General features: G+C 61.0%; 2 non-coding genes across 2 annotated transcripts; both read left to right on the forward strand.

Moving 5' to 3' along the window:
- The first annotated feature begins 5,282 nt into the window (after positions 1-5,282).
- Positions 5,283-5,401, forward strand: LOC131871079 (5S ribosomal RNA). The gene has a single exon (XR_009369364.1). It is a non-coding gene; the product is annotated as a 5S ribosomal RNA (ribosomal RNA).
- Positions 5,402-13,205: 7,804 nt separating this feature from the next.
- LOC131871096 (5S ribosomal RNA) lies at positions 13,206-13,324 on the forward strand. The gene has a single exon (XR_009369381.1). It is a non-coding gene; the product is annotated as a 5S ribosomal RNA (ribosomal RNA).
- Positions 13,325-15,514: the final 2,190 nt, after the last annotated feature.

Below are 15,514 nucleotides of genomic sequence, written 5' to 3' on the forward strand. Positions count from 1 at the left end.
ACCTTGCGACGCACAGTCCCAACATTCGCCTTCCTGCACATGGCAGGTCATCGGACCCAAATTCCGACCTCGCGAGTATGCCTACATATCGAATCGGTCATCGGACCCAACTTCCGACTTCATCCATACCGTAGGGTCTTTGAGGTTGGCGCGGTGCGCTCAACCCGGGGAGTCGACCCAACGAAGCATACACCTCCCCTATATAAGCTATTTGTCCGATTCCCACACCTGTGTAGTTTGCACCTCCGATCAAGACATCGACCCCAACTTCCGAACTCGCCTCCAACGACCGAACCAGCGCCTTGGTGCGCACCTTGCAACGCACAGTGCCAACATTCGCCTTCCTGCACGTGGCAGGTCATCGGACCCAAATTCCGACCTCGCGAGTATGCCTACATATCGAATCGGTCATCGGACCCAACTTCCGACTTCATCCATACCGTAGGGTCTTTGAGGTTGGCGCGGTGCGCTCAACCCGGGGAGTCGACCCAACGAAGCATACACCTCCCCTATATAAGCTATTTGTCCGATTCCCACACCTGTGTAGCTTGCACCTCCGATCAGGACATCGACCCCAACTTCCGAACTCGACTAAAAAGACCGCACCAGCGCCTTGGTGTGCACCTTGCAACGCACAGTGTCAACATTCGCCTTCCTGCACATGGCAGGTCATCGGACCCAAATTCCGACCTCATGAGCATACCTACTAATCGAATCGGTCATCGGACCCAACTTCCGACTTCATCCATACCGTAGGGTCTTTGAGGTTGGCGCGGTGCGCTCAACCTGGGGAGTCGACCCATCGAAGCATACACCTCCCCTATATAAGCTATTTGTCCGATTCCGACACCTGTGTAGTTTGCACCTCCGCTCAGGACATCGACCCCAACTTCCGAACTCGCCTGCAACGACCGAACCAGCGCCTTGGTGCGCACCAAAAGTGCGCACTTTTGGAGGGCACTTTTCTGCGCTCCAAAGGTGCGCACTTTTGGAGGGCACTTTTTGGAGGGCACTTTTCTGCGCTCCAAAGGTGCGCACTTTTGGAGGGCACTTTTTGGAGGGCACTTTTCTGCGCTCCAAAGGTGCGCACTTTTGGAGGGCACTTTTTGGAGGGCACTTTTCTGCGCTCCAAAGGTGCGCACTTTTGGAGGGCACTTTTTGGAGGGCACTTTTCTGCGCTCCAAAGGTGCGCACTTTTGGAGGGCACTTTTTGGAGGGCACTTTTCTGCGCTCCAAAGGTGCGCACTTTTGGAGGGCACTTTTTGGAGGGCACTTTTCTGCGCTCCAAAGGTGCGCACTTTTGGAGGGCACTTTTTGGAGGGCACTTTTCTGCGCTCCAAAGGTGCGCACTTTTGGAGGGCACTTTTTGGAGGGCACTTTTCTGCGCTCCAAAGGTGCGCACTTTTGGAGGGCACTTTTTGGAGGGCACTTTTCTGCGCTCCAAAGGTGCGCACTTTTGGAGGGCACTTTTTGGAGGGCACTTTTCTGCGCTCCAAAGGTGCGCACTTTTGGAGGGCACTTTTGTGCACTCCAAAGGTGCGCACTTTTGGAGGGCACTTTTCCTGTGCTCCAAAGGTGCACACCTAGGTGAGCACCTTCGACCACACCTTGTAGCACACCAAACTCTGACTTTCGACTTCATCCGCAATGCAGGGTCTTTGAGGTTGGCGCAATGCGCACAACCAGGGGAGTCGACCCATCAAACCCAACACCTCCCCTATATAAGCTATTTGTCTGATTCTCATACATGCGTAGCCTGCAGGAGCAATTAGGACATCGACCCCAACTTTCGGCTTCTAAACGAAAACAAGGTCTTTGAGGTTGGTGTAATGCGAACAACTAGGGGAGTCAACCCATCAAACCCAACACCTCCCCTATATAAGCTATTTGTCTGATTCTCATACATGTGTAGTCTACAGGAGCAATTAGGACATCGACCCCAACTTTTGACTTCTTAACGAAAACAAGGTCTTTGAGGTTGACGTAATGCGCACAACCAGGGGAGTCGACCCATCAAACCCAACACCTCCCCTATATAAGCTATTTGTCCGATTCTCATACATGTGTAGCCTGCAGGAGCCATTAGGACATTGACCCCAACTTTTGACTTCTTAACGAAAACAAGGTCTTTGAGGTTGGCGTAATGCGCACAACCAAGGGAGTTGACCCATCAAACCCAACACCTCCCCTATATAAGCTATTTGTCTGATTCTCATACATGTGTAGCCTGCAACAACGATTAGGACATCCACCCCAACTTCTGAATTCGTCTGCGTTGACCGCACCAAAGGTGCACGCCTTGGTGCTCACCAAAATCCGACTTCCGACTTCTTCTGCTATGCGGGGTCTTTGAGGTTGGCGCAGTGCGCACAACCAGGGGAGTCAACCCACCGAATGCAACACCTCCCCTATATAAGCTATTTGTCTGATTCTCATACATGCGTAGACTGCAGCAATGATTAGGACATCCACCCCAACTTTTGACTTCTTAAACAAGACAGGGTCTTTGAAGTTGGTGCAGTGCACACAACCAGGGGAGTCGACCCATCAAACGCAACACCTCCCCTATATAAAGCTATTTGTCCGATTCTCATACGTGTAGTCTGCAGCAGCGATTAGGACATCGACCCCAACTTCCGAATTCGTTTGCATTGACCGCACCAAAGGTGCACGCCTTGGTGTGCACCCTGGAGTGCACTTTGGTGCTCACCTCGGTGCACACTTTGGTGTGCACCTCGGTGTGCACCAAAGGTGCGCACCTTGGAGCGCACCAAAGGTGTACACTTTGGAGCGCACCACATAGGGTCTTTGAGAGGTTGGCGCAGTGCGCACACCAAGGTGGGTGTTGAGGTGCGTGCCGAGGTGGGTGGGTGCTAGGGTGCGCTCCATGGTGGGTGCCAGGGTGGGTGCGTGCTAGGGTGGATTCCAAAGAGGGTCATAGGGTGGGTGCCAAGGTGGGTTGGTGATATAGTGGGTTCAAAGGTGGGTACTAGGGTGGGTTCCAAGGTGGGTCACAAGTTGGGTGCCAGGATGCGTGGGTGTTAGGTTGGGTGCCAAGGTGGGCTCCTGCGTGGGTGGGTGCTAGGGTGGGTTTCAAGGTGGACGCGAGGGCGGGTGCCAAGGTGGGTAACAAGTTGGGTGTTAGGATGGGTGAGTGCTAGAGTGGGTGCCAAGGTGGGTGGGTGCTAAGGTGGATGCCAAGGTGGTTCACAGGGTGGGTGGGTTCTAGGGTGAGTTCCAAGGTGGGTCACAGGTTCAGTGCTAGGGTGGGTGTCAAGGCGGGTGTCGAGGTGCCTGGGTGCTAGGGTGTGGATGCCAATGTGGGTCATAGGGTGGGTACTAGGGTGGGCTGCAATGTGGGTGCCAAGGTGGGTAACATGCTCGGTGGGTTCTAAATTGGGTGCCAGGGTGGGTGTGCACCCACCTTGCCCGAGGTGGGTGCCAAGGTGCCAGTGTGGGTGGGTGCTAAGGTGGATGCCAAGGTGGGTGAGAAGGTGGGTGATAGGTTGAGTGGTAGGATGGGTGGGTGCCAAGATGGGTCACAGGGTGGGTGCAAGGGTGGGTAGGTGCTAGGGTTGGTGTCAGGGTGGGTGGGTGCTAGGTTGGGTTCCAAGGTGGGTGCGAGGGTGAGTGTCAAGGTGGGTCACAGGTTAGGTGCTAGGATGGGTGAGTGCTAGGGTGCAAAGGTGCCAGGGTGGGTGCTAGGATGGGTCGATGCTAGGGTGAGTGGCAAGGTGGGTCCACAAGTGTCAAGGTGGGTGCCGAGGTGGGTGCCAAGTCGGCGACTGCTATGGTGGATGCCAAGGTGGGTCACGGGGTGGGTGCCAAGTTGCTAGGTTGGGTTCCAAGGTGGGTGCCAACGTGGGTGCTAGGGTGCGTGGGTTAAAGGGTGTGTCACAACGTGGGTGCCAGGATGGGTGCGCACCCACACTGGCCAAGACGGGTGCGGGTGCAAGGTTGGGTTCCAAGCCCGGTCACAGGCTGGGTGCTAGGATGGGTGGGTGCCAAGGTGGGCACCAGGGTGGGTGCACCCACCCTGGCCAAGGTGGGTCACGGGGTGGGTCCTAGGGTGGGTAACGGGGTGGGTACTAAGGTGCGTGCCAAGGTGGGTCATAGGGTGGGTGCCAAGGTGGGCACCAGGGTGGGTGTGCACCAACCCTAGCCAGGGTAGGTCACGGGGTGGTTGTCGGGGTGGGCGTCAAGGAGCCAAGGTGGGTGGCAAGTAGCCAAGTTGCGTGCCAAGGTGGGTGTCGGGGTGGGTGCCAAGGATCCAAGGTGGGTGCCAAGGAACCAAGGTGGGTGTCTGGGTGGGTGCCGAGGTGGGAGCCAGGGTGGGTCCCAAGGTGAGTGCAAAGGTGGGTGCCAGGGTCAAGGTGAGTGCCAATGTGGGTTCCAAGGTGCCAGGGTCAGGGTGAGTGCCAATGTGGGTTCAAAGGTGCTAAGTTGGGTGCGAGGTTGGGTGCGAGGGTGGGTGGGTGCCAAGGTGTGCTAGGTGGAAGCCCGGGTGGGTCGGCATCCCATGGGTGTCGAGTTGGGTGCCTGATGGGTGCTTCTTGTCAAGTTTTAGTCGTCGGGACTCATTTCGAGCCTTAGAGGTCGTTTCTTGTCCGGTTGCCCTGTCTTCGACCTGGGAACCCAATTTTGGTCCTCGGGTCCCATTTTTTTTTGTCTCGCATCCCACTTTTGGCCTGTGGCCTTTTCGGGGTCGATTCTCGTTTTGGGCATCAGAGCATGTTTCTTCTCCTAAAACCCAATATTTGTTTATTAAGTCTCGGAACACATTTTTGTTCTCGTGGACCCATCATGGGTCTTGGAACGCATTTGTGGTCCTTGGGTCCCATTTTGCATCCCGAAACTTGTGTTTTGGTGCTTGATCCCTATTTTGGGTGCCCACCTTGCACCAAGTGCGCACCCGGGGCAAACCGAGCGCCTTGGTGCACCGGGGCAAGATCGAGCGTGCACCCGAGGCGCCCCGAACATGCACCAAGGTGCACTCGGCCCACATGTGAGCGCAGGTCGTTGCGCCCGAGGTGGTGTGTGGGCACCGCGTTGCAGACGGGACACTGCACGCACACGACGCCCCCTCCAGGTGCACGCACGTAGGCCGGGCCGGGTGCACACCCGACGCCCTAGCAAGGTGCGCGCACCCGGGCAGGGCTCACACTTGGCGAACGGGGCGCACTTCGCGAGGGAGGGTGTGCACCTCGACGGGGGTGGGTGGCCGGGGTGGATTCGCACGTGGGTCGCGGTTTGCTAAGTACACACTGCGACAAGCTCATAACGGGTGCGATCATACCAGCATTAGTGCACCGGATCCCATCAGAACTCCGCAGTTAAGCGCGCTTGGGCCGGAGTAGTACTGGGATGGGTGACCTCCCGGGAAGTCCCGGTGTTGCACCCTTTTTTAGTTTTTCGCCGGGCGTCGCAATGCTATTTGAATAAACCTTTTGCCCGTTTGCGTTCTCGTCGGGGCCGGGCCGGGCCGGGGTGCGCTGCCCGCACTACCGCGCGCGCGGGGGCGACACCGAGCGCGCACCCGAGGCGCCCCGAGCACACAGGCCACGGTGCAACCCGGGCGTTGTGCGCGCACCCCGGTGCGCCCGAGGTGCTGCGCGCGCACCCAGGTGAAATCGGTGTGCACCTCGGCCAGTGCGCGCTCGGTCGAGTCGCGCACGTTGGCCAAGGTGCACGGTGATGTTTCTTACTCTAAGGTTCCGCACCAGACGCCCGGGACAGGTGAGCGAAGCTGGGCGGGGCCGGGTGCGCGGCCGGGGCAGGTGCACGCAGCTGGAGAGAGCTTTGGAGCACACTTCGGAGCGCACCAATGATGCGCTCCATTCAAAAGTTTCCTGAAAAGGCAAAAAAAGTTGAGATTATAGAATTTCCCACTTGAGAGATTGTAAAAAAAAAAAATTTAAAATGAAGGAAACGCGGGTGCCAAGGTGTGCGCAGCCCAGCCAAGGTGTGCGCACCAAGGCGCCCACCCTGGCGAAGGTGCACGCAAGGTGCGCACCCGAGGCAAACCGGACAATTAACCCAACTTTCGACTTCGCGCGCACCTTGGAGCGCACTTCGGAGCGCTCCTTGGTGCGCACCAATCTTGGGCACCTCGGAGTGCACCATGGCGCCCACCAAGGTGCGCACCCGGGGCAAACCGAGCTCCGACTTCGTGCGCACCTTGGAGCGCACGAAAGGTGCGCACCATGGCGCCCACCAAGGTGCGCAGCCCAGCCAAGGCGTGCGCATCAAGGTGCGCACCCTGGCGAAGGTGCGCACCCGGGGCAAACCGAGCTCCGACTTCGTGCGCACCTTGGAGCGCACAAAAGGTGCGCAACCCAGCCAAGGTGTGCGCACCCCGGTCAAACCGAGCTCCGAATCGTGCGCACCAGAGGTGCACGCCATCGTGCGCACCTTGGAGCACACTTCGGAGCCCTCCTTGGTGCGCGCCGATGTTGCGCACCTCGGAGCGCACCCGGGGAAAACAATGCAATTAACCCGACTTTCGACTTCGTGGGCACCTCGGAGCGCTCTCGGGTTCGCACCTCGGAGCACACCGAGGTGCGCACCTTTGATGCGCTGCCTTCACCAATTTCCAGAAAAGGCAAGAAAACATTGAGAAGGTGTGCGCACCGAGGTGCCCACCCTGGCGAAGGTGCACGCGAGGTGCGCACCCGGGGCAAACCGGGCTCCGACTTCGTGCACGCCGCACCTTGGAGCACACTTCGGAGCGCTCCTTGGTGCGCACCAGGGCGCGCAACCCAGCCGAGGTGCCCACCCCGGCGAAGGTGCACGCGAGGTGCGCACCCGGGGCAAACCGGGCTCCGACTTCGTGCACGCCATGGTGCCCACCGCGGCGAAGGTGCACGCGAGGTGCGCACCCGGGGCAAACCGGGCTCCGACTTCGTGCACGCCGCACCTTGGAGCACACTTCGGAGCGCTCCTTGGTGCGCACCATGGTGCCCACCAGGGCGCGCAACCCCGCCGAAGGTGCACGCGAGGTGCGCACCCGGGGCAAACCGGGCTCCGACTTCGTGCACGCCGCACCTTGGAGCACACTTCGGAGCGCTCCTTGGTGCGCACCATGGTGCCCACCAGGGCGCGCAACCCCGCCGAAGGTGCACGCGAGGTGCGCACCCGGGGCAAACCGGGCTCCGACTTCGTGCACGCCATGGTGCGCACCGCGGCGAAGGTGCGCACCCGGGGCAAACCGGGCTCCGACTTCGTGCACGCCGCACCTTGGAGCACACTTCGGAGCGCTCCTTGGTGCGCACCAGGGCGCGCAACCCAGCCGAGGTGCCCACCCCGGCGAAGGTGCACGCGAGGTGCGTACCCGGGGCAAACCGGGCTCCGACTTCGTGCACGCCGCACCTTGGAGCACACTTCGGAGCGCTCCTTGGTGCGCACCATGGTGCCCACCAGGCCGCGCAACCCAGCCAAGGTGTGCGCACCAAGGTGCACGCGAGGTGCGCACCCGGGGCAAACCGGGGTCCGACTTCGTGCACGCCGCACCTTGGAGCACACATCGGGGCGCTCCCGGGTTCGCACCGGCGTTGCGCACCGTGGTGGGCACCTCGGAGCACACCAAGGTGGGCAGCGAGGTGCGCACCTTTGATGCGATGCCTTCACTAATTTCCATAAAAGGCAAAAAAAAAACGAGATTTTAAAATTTCCGTTTTGAAAGATAGTGAGAAAAAGGGAATGCTGGTGCCATCTTGAGCCCGCCCTGGTGCGCAGCCCAGCCAAGGTGTGCGCACCAAGGTGCCCACCCTGGCGAAGGTGCGCGCCCGGGCAATTAATCCAACTTCCAACTTCGCGCGCGCCAGGGTGGGAGCGCACCCAACAACCGGGCCTGGGAAGAGCCAATGCGAGAAACCCCACCAAACGCTCTGACAAAAAAAGAGGGGGCGCTCCAGTAACCCCGCTTCGGAGCGCACCCTGGGCAAACCCAGCCAAGGTGCCCACCCCGGCCAAGGTGCAGGCGAGGTGCGCACCCGGGGCAAACCAGGCTCCGACAACGTGCACGCCGCACCTTGGAGCACACTTCGTAGCGCTCCCGGGTGCGCACCTCAGAGCACACCAAGGTGGGCAGCGAGGTGCGCACCTTTGATGCGCTGCCTTCACTAATTTCCAGAAAAGGCAAAAAAAAAAGGAGATTTTAAAATTTCCGTTTTGAAAGATAGTGAAAAAAACGGAACGCGCGTGCCATCTTGAGCCCGCCCTGGTGCGCAGCCCAGGTAAGGTGCCCACCCTGGCAAAGGTGCGCACCCGGGCAATTAACCCTACTTCCGACTTCGTGCGCGCCAGGGTGGCAACCGGGCCTCGGAAGAGCCAATGCGAGAAACCCCACCAAACGCTCCGACAAAAAAAGAGGCGGCGCTCCAATAACCCCGCTTCGGAGCGCAGCCGGGGCAAACCCAGCCAAGGTGCCCACCCCGACGAAGGTGCACGCGAGGTGCGCACCCGGGGCAAACCGGGCTCCGACAACGTGCACGCAGCACCTTGGAGCACACTTCGAAGCACTCCCGGGTGCCCACCGGCGTTGCGCACCGTGGTGGGCAGCGAGGTGCGCACCTTTGATGCGCTGCCTTCACTAATTTCCAGAAAAAGGCAAAAAAAAATGAGATTTTAAAATTTCCGTTTTGAAAGATAGTGAAAAAAAAGGAACGCGGGTGCCATCTTGAGCCCGCCCTGGTGCGCAGCCCAGGCAAGGCATGCGCACCAAGGTGCCCACCCGAGGTGCACACCCGGGGCAAACCGGGCTCCGACTTCGTGCAGGCCGCACCTTGGAGCACACTTCGGAGCGCTCCTTGGTGCGCACCATGGTGCCCACCAGGGCGCGCAACCCAGCCAAGGTCTGCACACCAAGGTGCCCACCCCGGCGAAGGTGCACGCGAGGTGCGCACCCGGGGCAAACCGGGCTCCGACTTCGTGCACGCCATGGTGCCCACCGCGGCGAAGGTGCATGCGAGGTGCGCACCCGGGGCAAACCGGGCTCCGACTTCGTGCACGCCGCACCTTGGAGCACACTTCGGAGCGCTCCTTGGTGCGCACCATGGTGCCCACCAGGGCGCGCAACCCAGCCAAGGTGTGCGCACCAAGGTGCACGCGAGGTGCGCACCCGGGGCAAACCGGGGTCCGACTTCGTGCACGCCGCACCTTGGAGCACACATCGGAGCGCTCCCAGGTTCGCACCAGCGTTGCGCACCTTTGATGCGCTGCCTTCACTAATTTCAAGAAAAGGCAAAAAAAAACGAGATTTTAAAATTTCCGTTCTGAAAGATAGTGAAAAAAACGGAACGCGGGTGCCATCTTGAGCCCTTCCTGGTGCGCAGCCCAGGCAAGTTGTGCGCACCAAGGTGCCCACCCTGGCGGAGGTGCGCGCCCGGGGCAATCCGGGCTCCGACTTCGTGCACTGCATGGTGCCCACCAAGGCGCGCAACCCAGCCAAGGTGCCCACCGCAGCGAAGGTGCACGCGAGGTGCACACCCGGGGCAAACCGGGCTCCGACTTCGTGCACGCCGCACCTTGGAGCACACTTCAGAGCGCTCCTTGGTGCGCACCAGGGCGCGCAACCCAGCCGAGGTGCCCACCCCGGCGAAGGTGCACGCGAGGTGTGCACCCGGGGCAAACCGGGCTCCGACTTCGTGCACGCCATGGTGCCCACCGCGGCGAAGGTGCGCACCCGGGGCAAACCGGGCTCCGACTTCGTGCACGCCGCACCTTGGAGCACACTTCGGAGCGCTCCTTGGTGCGCACCATGGTGCCCACCAGGCCGCGCAACCCAGCCAAGGTGTGCGCACCAAGGTGCACGCGAGGTGCGCACCCGGGGCAAACCGGGGTCCGACTTCGTGCACGCCGCACCTTGGAGCACACATCGGGGCGCTCCCGGGTTCGCACCGGCGTTGCGCACCGTGGTGGGCACCTCGGAGCACACCAAGGTGGGCAGCGAGGTGCGCACCTTTGATGCGATGCCTTCACTAATTTCCATAAAAGGCAAAAAAAAAACGAGATTTTAAAATTTCCGTTTTGAAAGATAGTGAGAAAAAGGGAATGCTGGTGCCATCTTGAGCCCGCCCTGGTGCGCAGCCCAGCCAAGGTTTGCGCACCAAGGTGCCCACCCTGGCGAAGGTGCGCGCCCGGGCAATTAACCCAACTTCCAACTTCGCGCGCGCCAGGGTGGGAGCGCACCCAACAACCGGGCCTGGGAAGAGCCAATGCGAGAAACCCCACCAAACTCTCTGACAAAAAAAGAGGGGGCGCTCCAGTAACCCCGCTTCGGAGCGCACCCTGGGCAAACCCAGCCAAGGTGCCCACCCCGGCCAAGGTGCAGGCGAGGTGCGCACCCGGGGCAAACCGGGCTCCGACAACGTGCACGCCGCACCTTGGAGCACACTTCGTAGCGCTCCCGGGTGCGCACCTCAGAGCACACCAAGGTGGGCAGCGAGGTGCGCACCTTTGATGCGCTGCCTTCACTAATTTCCAGAAAAGGCAAAAAAAAAAGGAGATTTTAAAATTTCCGTTTTGAAAGATAGTGAAAAAAACGGAACGCGCGTGCCATCTTGAGCCCGCCCTGGTGCGCAGCCCAGGTAAGGTGCCACCCTGGCAAAGGTGCGCACCCGGGCAATTAACCCTACTTCCGACTTCGTGCGCGCCAGGGTGGCAACCGGGCCTCGGAAGAGCCAATGCGAGAAACCCCACCAAACGCTCCGACAAAAAAAGAGGCGGCGCTCCAATAACCCCGCTTCGGAGCGCAGCCGGGGCAAACCAAGCCAAGGTGCCCACCCCGACGAAGGTGCACGCGAGGTGCGCACCCGGGGCAAACCGGGCTCCGACAACGTGCACGCAGCACCTTGGAGCACACTTCGAAGCACTCCCGGGTGCCCACCGGCGTTGCGCACCGTGGTGGGCAGCGAGGTGCGCACCTTTGATGCGCTGCCTTCACTAATTTCCAGAAAAAGGCAAAAAAAAATGAGATTTTAAAATTTCCGTTTTGAAAGATAGTGAAAAAAAAGGAACGCGGGTGCCATCTTGAGCCCGCCCTGGTGCGCAGCCCAGGCAAGGCATGCGCACCAAGGTGCCCACCCGAGGTGCACACCCGGGGCAAACCGGGCTCCGACTTCGTGCAGGCCGCACCTTGGAGCACACTTCGGAGCGCTCCTTGGTGCGCACCATGGTGCCCACCAGGGCGCACCCGAGGCAAACCGGGCTCCGACTTCGTGCACGCCGCACCTTGGAGCACACATCGGAGCGCTCCCAGGTTCGCACCAGCGTTGCGCACCTTTGATGCGCTGCCTTCACTAATTTCCAGAAAAGGCAAAAAAAAACGATATTTTAAAATTTCCGTTCTGAAAGATAGTGAAAAAAACGGAACGCGGGTGCCATCTTGAGCCCTTCCTGATGCGCAGCCCAGGCAAGTTGTGCGCACCAAGGTGCCCACCCTGGCGGAGGTGCGCGCCCGGGGCAAACCGGGCTCCGACTTCGTGCACTGCATGGTGCCCACCAAGGCGCGCAACCCAGCCAAGGTGCCCACCGCAGCGAAGGTGCACGCGAGGTGCGCACCCGAGGTGCACACCCGGGGCAAACCGGGCTCCGACTTCGTGCACGCCGCACCTTGGAGCACACTTCAGAGCGCTCCTTGGTACGCACCAGGGCGCGCAACCCAGCCAAGGTGCTCACCCCGGCGAAGGTGCACGCGAGGTGCGCACCCGGGGCAAACCGGGCTCGGACTTCGTGCACGCCGCACCTTGGAGCACACATCGGAGCGCTCCCGGGTTCGCACCAGCATTGCGCACCTTTGATGCGCTGCCTTCACTAATTTCCAGAAAAGGCAAAAAAAAGAAAAAAATGAGATTTTAAAATTTCCGTTTTGAAAGATAGTGAAAAAAACGGAACGCGGGTGCCATCTTGAGCCCGCCCTGGTGTGCAGCCCAGGCAAGTTGTGCGCACCAAGGCACCCACCCTGGCCAAGGTGGGTCACGGGGTGGGTCCTAGGGTGGGTAACGGGGTGGGTACTAAGGTGCGTGCCAAGGTGGGTCATAGGGTGGGTGCCAAGGTGGGCACCAGGGTGGGTGTGCACCAACCCTAGCCAGGGTAGGTCACGGGGTGGTTGTCGGGGTGGGCGTCAAGGAGCCAAGGTGGGTGGCAAGTAGCCAAGTTGCGTGCCAAGGTGGGTGTCGGGGTGGGTGCCAAGGATCCAAGGTGGGTGCCAAGGAACCAAGGTGGGTGTCTGGGTGGGTGCCGAGGTGGGAGCCAGGGTGGGTCCCAAGGTGAGTGCAAAGGTGGGTGCCAGGGTCAAGGTGAGTGCCAATGTGGGTTCCAAGGTGCCAGGGTCAGGGTGAGTGCCAATGTGGGTTCAAAGGTGCTAAGTTGGGTGCGAGGTTGGGTGCGAGGGTGGGTGGGTGCCAAGGTGTGCTAGGTGGAAGCCCGGGTGGGTCGGCATCCCATGGGTGTCGAGTTGGGTGCCTGATGGGTGCTTCTTGTCAAGTTTTAGTCGTCGGGACTCATTTCGAGCCTTAGAGGTCGTTTCTTGTCCGGTTGCCCTGTCTTCGACCTGGGAACCCAATTTTGGTCCTCGGGTCCCATTTTTTTTTGTCTCGCATCCCACTTTTGGCCTGTGGCCTTTTCGGGGTCGATTCTCGTTTTGGGCATCAGAGCATGTTTCTTCTCCTAAAACCCAATATTTGTTTATTAAGTCTCGGAACACATTTTTGTTCTCGTGGACCCATCATGGGTCTTGGAACGCATTTGTGGTCCTTGGGTCCCATTTTGCATCCCGAAACTTGTGTTTTGGTGCTTGATCCCTATTTTGGGTGCCCACCTTGCACCAAGTGCGCACCCGGGGCAAACCGAGCGCCTTGGTGCACCGGGGCAAGATCGAGCGTGCACCCGAGGCGCCCCGAACATGCACCAAGGTGCACTCGGCCCACATGTGAGCGCAGGTCGTTGCGCCCGAGGTGGTGTGTGGGCACCGCGTTGCAGACGGGACACTGCACGCACACGACGCCCCCTACAGGTGCACGCACGTAGGCCGGGCCGGGTGCACACCCGACGCCCTAGCAAGGTGCGCGCACCCGGGCAGGGCTCACACTTGGCGAACGGGGCGCACTTCGCGAGGGAGGGTGTGCACCTCGACGGGGGTGGGTGGCCGGGGTGGATTCGCACGTGGGTCACGGTTTGCTAAGTACACACTGCGACAAGCTCATAACGGGTGCGATCATACCAGCGTTAGTGCACCGGATCCCATCAGAACTCCGCAGTTAAGCGCGCTTGGGCCGGAGTAGTACTGGGATGGGTGACCTCCCGGGAAGTCCCGGTGTTGCACCCTTTTTTAGTTTTTCGCCGGGCATCGCAATGCTATTTGAATAAACCTTTTGCCCGTTTGCGTTCTCGTCGGGGCCGGGCCGGGCCGGGGTGCGCTGCCCGCACTACCGCGCGCGCGGGGGCGACACCGAGCGCGCACCCGAGGCGCCCCGAGCACACAGGCCACGGTGCAACCCGGGCGTTGTGCGCGCACCCCGGTGCGCCCGAGGTGCTGCGCGCGCACCCAGGTGAAATCGGTGTGCACCTCGGCCAGTGCGCGCTCGGTCGAGTCGTGCACGTTGGCCAAGGTGCACGGTGATGTTTCTTACTCTAAGGTTCCGCACCAGACGCCCGGGACAGGTGAGCGAAGCTGGGCGGGGCCGGGTGCGCGGCCGGGGCAGGTGCACGCAGCTGGAGAGAGCTTTGGAGCACACTTCGGAGCGCACCAATGATGCGCTCCATTCAAAAGTTTCCTGAAAAGGCAAAAAAAGTTGAGATTATAGAATTTCCCACTTGAGAGATTGTAAAAAAAAAAAATTTAAAATGAAGGAAACGCGGGTGCCAAGGTGTGCGCAGCCCAGCCAAGGTGTGCGCACCAAGGCGCCCACCCTGGCGAAGGTGCACGCAAGGTGCGCACCCGAGGCAAACCGGACAATTAACCCAACTTTCGACTTCGCGCGCACCTTGGAGCGCACTTCGGAGCGCTCCTTGGTGCGCACCAATCTTGGGCACCTCGGAGTGCACCATGGCGCCCACCAAGGTGCGCACCCGGGGCAAACCGAGCTCCGACTTCGTGCGCACCTTGGAGCGCACGAAAGGTGCGCACCATGGCGCCCACCAAGGTGCGCAGCCCAGCCAAGGCGTGCGCATCAAGGTGCGCACCCTGGCGAAGGTGCGCACCCGGGGCAAACCGAGCTCCGACTTCGTGCGCACCTTGGAGCGCACAAAAGGTGCGCAACCCAGCCAAGGTGTGCGCACCCCGGTCAAACCGAGCTCCGAATCGTGCGCACCAGAGGTGCACGCCATCGTGCGCACCTTGGAGCACACTTCGGAGCCCTCCTTGGTGCGCGCCGATGTTGCGCACCTCGGAGCGCACCCGGGGAAAACAATGCAATTAACCCGACTTTCGACTTCGTGGGCACCTCGGAGCGCTCTCGGGTTCGCACCTCGGAGCACACCGAGGTGCGCACCTTTGATGCGCTGCCTTCACCAATTTCCAGAAAAGGCAAGAAAACATTGAGAAGGTGTGCGCACCGAGGTGCCCACCCTGGCGAAGGTGCACGCGAGGTGCGCACCCGGGGCAAACCGGGCTCCGACTTCGTGCACGCCGCACCTTGGAGCACACTTCGGAGCGCTCCTTGGTGCGCACCAGGGCGCGCAACCCAGCCGAGGTGCCCACCCCGGCGAAGGTGCACGCGAGGTGCGCACCCGGGGCAAACCGGGCTCCGACTTCGTGCACGCCATGGTGCCCACCGCGGCGAAGGTGCACGCGAGGTGCGCACCCGGGGCAAACCGGGCTCCGACTTCGTGCACGCCGCACCTTGGAGCACACTTCGGAGCGCTCCTTGGTGCGCACCATGGTGCCCACCAGGGCGCGCAACCCCGCCGAAGGTGCACGCGAGGTGCGCACCCGGGGCAAACCGGGCTCCGACTTCGTGCACGCCGCACCTTGGAGCACACTTCGGAGCGCTCCTTGGTGCGCACCATGGTGCCCACCAGGGCGCGCAACCCCGCCGAAGGTGCACGCGAGGTGCGCACCCGGGGCAAACCGGGCTCCGACTTCGTGCACGCCGCACCTTGGAGCACACTTCGGAGCGCTCCTTGGTGCGCACCAGGGCGCGCAACCCAGCCGAGGTGCCCACCCCGGCGAAGGTGCGTACCCGGGGCAAACCGGGCTCCGACTTCGTGCACGCCGCACCTTGGAGCACACTTCGGAGCGCTCCTTGGTGCGCACCATGGTGCCCACCAGGCCGCGCAACCCAGCCAAGGTGTGCGCACCAAGGTGCACGCGAGGTGCGCACCCGGGGCAAACCGGGGTCCGACTTCGTGCACGCCGCACCTTGGAGCACACATCGGGGCGCTCCCGGGTTCGCACCGGCGTTGCGCACCGTGGTGGGCACCTCGGAGCACACCAAGGTGGGCAGCGAGGTGCGCACCTTTGATGCGATGCCTTCACTAATTTCCATAAAAGGCAAAAAAAAAACGAGATTTTAAA

Source organism: Cryptomeria japonica, unplaced genomic scaffold (assembly GCF_030272615.1).
Source record: "Cryptomeria japonica unplaced genomic scaffold, Sugi_1.0 HiC_scaffold_369, whole genome shotgun sequence".
Lineage (NCBI taxonomy): Eukaryota > Viridiplantae > Streptophyta > Pinopsida > Cupressales > Cupressaceae > Cryptomeria > Cryptomeria japonica.